Here is a 5,976-nt window from a genome sequence, read left to right as displayed (position 1 = left end):
TGTTCCTTGAACAAGTTCCACATTTCAATTGTGTCCTTCCCAACTTATGCACTTCAATTCTTGTCTGACAACATCGTATTTACCCTTCCCCCAGTTGTAAACCTTGCCCTGTTGCACGCACCTACCCCTCTCCATTACTAAAGTGAAAGTCACAGAATTGTGGTCACTATCTCCAAAATGCTCCCCCACTAACAAATCTATCACTTGCCCTGGTTCATTACCAAGTACTAAATCCAATATTGCCCCTCCTCTGGTCGGACAATCTACATACTGTGTTAGAAAAGCTTCCTGGACACACTGCACAAACACCACCCCATCCAAACTATTTGATCTAAAGAGTTTCCACTCAATATTTGGGAAGTTAAAGTCACCCATGACTACTACCCTGTGACTTCTGCACCTTTCCAAAATATGTTTCCCAATCTGTTCCTCCACATCTCTGCTACTATTGGGGGGCCTATAGAAAACTCCTAACAAGGTGACTGCTCCTTTCTTATTTCTGACTTCAACCCATACTACCTCAGTCGGGTGATACTCCTCGAACTGCCTTTCTGCAGCTGTTATACTATCTCTAATTAACAATGCCACCCCCCCCCACCTCTTTTACCACCCTCCCTAATCTTATTGAAACATCTATAACCAGGGACCTCCAACAACCATTTCTGCCCCTCTTCTATCCAAGTTTCCGTGATGGCCACCACATCGTAGTCCCAAGTACCGATCCATGCCTTAAGTTCACCCACCTTATTCCTGATGCTTCTTGCGTTGAAGTATACACACTTCAACCCATCTCCATGCCTGCAAGTACTCTCCTTTGTCAGTGTTCCCTTCCCCACTGCCTCATTACACGCTTTGGCATCCTGAATATCGGCTACCTTAGTTGCTGGACTACAAATCTGGTTCCCATTCCCCTGCCAAATTAGTTTAAACCCTCCCGAAGAGTACTAGAAAACCTCCCTCCCAGGATATTGGTGCCCCTCTGGTTCAGATGTAACCCATCCTGCTTGTACAGGTCCCACCTTCCCCAGAATGCGCTCCAATTATCCAAATACCTGAAGCCCTCCCTCCTACACCATTCCTGCAGCCACGTGTTGAGCTGCACTCTCTCCCTATTCCTAGCCTCGCTATCACATGGCACCGGCAACAAACCAGTGATGACAACTCTGTCTGTCCTGGCTTTTAACTTCCAGCCTAACTCCCTAAACTTGCTTATTACCTCCACACCCCTTTTCCTACCTATGCCGTTGGTACCAATGTGCACCACAACTTCTGGCTGCTCCCCCTCCCCCTTAAGGATCCTGAAGACACGATCCGAGACATCCCTGGCCCTGGTACCCGGGAGGCAACATACCTTCCGGGAGTCTCGCTCGCGACCACAGAATCTCCTATCTATTCCCCTAACCATTGAATCTCCTACAACTATTGCTTTTCTATTCTCCCCCCTTCCCTTCTGAGCTCCAGAGCCAGACTCAGTGCCACAATGGGATTCCTTTATCCCAATGCTCTGGATAATCTTGACAATAAGCCCTCAACATTGTCTTTAATGTCTGATGCCACCTTGCTAACTCTCCCTGCGATTCTGGATGGCACGCAGCTGATTTAAATTGTTTTATTCCTTAGCTATCCATAACTTCTTTGAATAACTTTGAAGTAAAATTTGATCCTTGATCCGATTGAATTTCTGTGGGTTGTCCATGTCTAGTAAAGAATTTAAATTACTCCTCCACAATCTTTTTAGCTGTAATATTACGTACTGGAAAGACCTCTGGAAACCTAGTAGACACATCCATTATCGTCAAAAGATATTGGTTCCCACCTTTCATTTTAGGAAGCGGTCCTGCGCAGTCAATTAGGAGCCTTGTAAAAAGTTCCTCAAATGCTGGAATGGGTATTAAGGGTGCTGGTTTTAACACTGCTTGAGGTTTCCCTATCACTTGACATGATTGACAAAATTTAACTACTTCTTTGTGTAGACCAGGCCAATAAAAATGTTTCTGGATTTTAGCTTGAGTTTTCCTTACTCCCAAATGACCTCCCACTGGTACCTCATGTACAACTTGCAACACCTCCTTTCTATACCCTACCGGCAATACTACTTGATGAACGTCTGCCCACATTTCATCTGCCTGCATATGTAAAGGTCTCCATTTTCTCAAGACATCACTGTTACGGTAACAACACACTGGTATACACTCAGATTCCTCTTCCGTGTATGCTTTCTGTTACATCTGTTTTATTTCTATATCTTTTTGTTGTAACTCCGCCAATTTTCCGGAACTAAAAATATCCACCTCATCCTCCACCTGTTCTTGTTCTTTTTCAACCATCTGGTCAAAAATCGTTTCTGATAATTGCACTTCAACTTCATCCTCACTCTTTGATTTCTCCTCTTGTCTTAACCTGTGACTTTGCGACCTTATTACTACAGAATCCGGAAACATCCCAGGATATTCGTCCTTCAACACTTCAGTTGTCTGATTTTCCACTGGCTTATCAACCACAGTAGGCATCACTCCCAATTGCGATCCAGCTATATCATTACCCAAGATAAACTGTATTCCTGGACAAGACAGTTTCTCTATTACTCCTACTACCACTTCACCACTCTTCACTGGACTTTCCAACCTTACCTGATATAATTGAACACTTCTCCTCTCACCCTGAATTCCACATATTACCACCTTTTCTGGCAACATTCTTCCCAAACTACAGAACTCCTCATCTCTTACCATTAAAGATTGACCAGCTCCCGTGTCTCTTAAAATTGTGACTTCATTACCTGCTCCTCCTGATACACATGAGTAAACTTTACCCACACAAGTAAATTCTTTAAAGAGATCTGGCACCTTCTTATCAATCACCTCTTGATCAGGCTGTACAATCTTTTGCACCTCCTTTGCTTCACTTGGGCTTTCCTTCACCACTTTAACAAACCCCACTGTCTTATTCTGTTTCACCATATCAGCCTTCCCAGTGCTTTTCTTCAACCACCAACACTGTGACTTTACATTGCCTAGTTTATTACAGTGAAAACATTGGCTATTTTTCATTTCTTTTCCACCGTCCTGGATTTCTTTTTTAATCTGAGATACATTCTCCTTATTATCTCCCATCAGATCATCTTTGCCTTTACCACTTGAGTATTTCTCATGTCCCCAGTGTTATGGATCAGAGTTTAGAGAACCCCAAAGTGTAGCATGGAGTTCAACTGACCCACAACCTTAAATAGATTGTGGTGTGGGGAGCACACGGCGCACTCTACAGGTGTGATACAGCATAAATGGACAAGTGTTTTTTAAAACAAAACAATGTTTATTCTATCAACTCAAGTTAACCTTTTTAAAGCAACCATTGAATATCTTAACACCCATTAATTCAAAGATAACCCCCAAAGACTAAGTAATCATTTCAGCTGTCCTTTTAACATCCAAAAGACTTAACCAACCTTCAAAACAGGAGCACATTAGGTTACATTCAATATATATAGTGAGAAAGGGTTCAACCGTGCTGCTGCCTTTGGTTACTTCAGCTGCAGCCCTTTTGTTTTCTTCATGCAGCTCACTGGAAACACGCAGACACACCCAAGCTGCTCTCTCAAACTGAAACTCAAAAAGCAATAGTGAGCTCAGCTTCCCCCACCCTCTGACATCACTTCAATAATATGATCAGCTCCGTTTCTTAAAGGTACATTGCTAAAACATCCATTTCTTAAAGGTACTGTCACATGACACCAGTTTTTATCCTTCACAGGCTGAAACTTATGTCGGAAACCAAGCTTTGATTTATGAACTAATTCATAATCATCTGCCATTTCTGCTGCTAACCTCACAGTTCTCACCCTCTGCTCTTCCACGCGAGTTCTCACTACATAAGGAATTTAATTTTTAAACTGCTCCAAAAGTATAATTTCTCTGAGAGCTTCATAGGTTTGGTCTATTTGCAAAGCCCATATCCACCTATCAAAATTACTCTGTTTGATCCTTTCAAATTCCATGTATGTTTGACCAAATTAAGAACATAAGAGCTAGGAACAGGAACAGGCCATCTGGCCCCTCGAGCCTGCTCCGCCATTTAATGAGATCATGGCTGATCTTTGTGGACTCAGCTCCACTCTCCGGCCCGTACACCATATCCCCGAATCCCTTTATTCTTTAGAAAGGCATCTATCTTTTTCTTAAAAACATTTAAAGAAGGAGCCTCAACTGCTTCACTGGGCAAGGAATTCCAGAGATTCACAACCCTTTGGGTGAAGAAGTTACTCCTACACTCCGTCCTAAATCTACTTCCCCTTATTTTGAGGCTATGCCCCCTAGTTCTGCTTTCCCCGACCAGTGGAAACAACCTGCCCGCATCTATCCTATCTATTCCCTTCATAATTTTATATGTCTCAATAAGATCCCCCCGCATTCTTCTAAACTCCAATGAGTACAGTCCCAGTCTACTCAACCTGTCATCATAATCTAATCCCCTCAACTCTGGGATCAACCTAGTGAATCTCCTCTGCACTCCCTCTAGTGCCAATATGTCCTTTCTCAGGAAAGGAGACCAAAACTGAACACAATACTCCAGATGCGGCCTCACCAACACCTTATACAATTGCAGCATAACCTCACTAGTCTTGAACTCCATCCCTCTAGCAATGAAAGACAAAACTCGATTCGCCTTCTTAATCACCTGTTGCACCTGCACACCAACTTTTTGCGACTCGTGCACCAGCACACCCAGGTCCCTCTGCACAGCAGCATGTTTTAACATCTTACCGTTTAAATAATAATCCATTCTGCTGTTATTCCTCCCAAAATGGATAGCCTCACACTTGGCAACATTGAATTCCATCTGCCAGACCCTAGCCCATTCACCTAACCTATCCAAATCCTTCTGCAGACTTCCGGTATCCTCTGCACTTTTTGCTTTACCACTCATCTTAGTGTCGTCTGCAAACTTTGACACATTGCACTTGGTCCCCAACTCCAAATCGTCTATGTAAATTGTGAACAACTGCGGGCCCAACACTGATCCTTGAGGGACCCCACTAGTTACAGGTTGCCAACCAGAGAAACACCCATTTATCCCCACTCTCTGCTTTCTGTTAGTTAACCAATCCTCTACCCATGCTACCACTTTACCCTCAATGCCGTGCATCTTTAGTTTATGCAGCAACCTTTTGTGTGGCACCTTGTCAAAAGCTTTCTGGAAATCCAGATATACCACATCCATTGGCTCCCCGTTATCTACTGCACTGGTAACGTCCTCAAAAAATTCTACCAAATTAGTCAGACAAGACCTACCCTTTGTGAACCCATGCTGCGTCTGCCCAATGGGGCAATTTCCCTCCAGGTGCCCCGCTATTTCCTCCTTAATGATAGATTCCAGCACTTTCCCTACAACCGAAGTTAAGCTTGCCGACCTATAATTACCCGCTTTCTGCCTACCTCCTTTTTTAAACAGTGGTGTCACGTTTGCTACTTTCCAATCCTCTGGGACCACCCCAGAGTCTAGTGAATTTTGATAAATTATCACTAGTGCGTTTACAATTTCCCTAGCCATCTCTTTTAACACTCTGGGATGCATCCGATCAGGGCCAGGAGACTTGTCTACCTTTGTCTGTAAGCTTCAGGCACTAGTTCATGTGCACCTAAGATGGATTTTTTCACCTCCTCATACGTCCCAGATACCTCCTCCGGTAATGATGCAAACACTTCACTAGCCCTACCTATCAGCTTTGAATCAGTCATACACACATGTCCTGTGGCCATTTCATTTGTTTAGCCACCTTCTCAAATGAAATGAAAAAGGCTTCCACCTCCTTCTCGTCAAACCTTGGCAATGCTTGGACATATTTAAATAGATCATCACCAAGCCTTCGACTTTGACGCTCTTTCTCACTATTCTGATCACTATCAGCCAGACGTTTCCCTTCACGTCTGCCAATTTTAACTGACTGTCATGTTTCATGGCCAGTTTCTGAAGTTAAAC

The sequence above is a fragment of the Scyliorhinus torazame genome, chromosome 3, assembly GCF_047496885.1.
Source record: "Scyliorhinus torazame isolate Kashiwa2021f chromosome 3, sScyTor2.1, whole genome shotgun sequence".
In the NCBI taxonomy this organism is placed as follows: Eukaryota; Metazoa; Chordata; class Chondrichthyes; order Carcharhiniformes; family Scyliorhinidae; genus Scyliorhinus; species Scyliorhinus torazame.
This window is presented reverse-complemented; position numbering follows the sequence as displayed.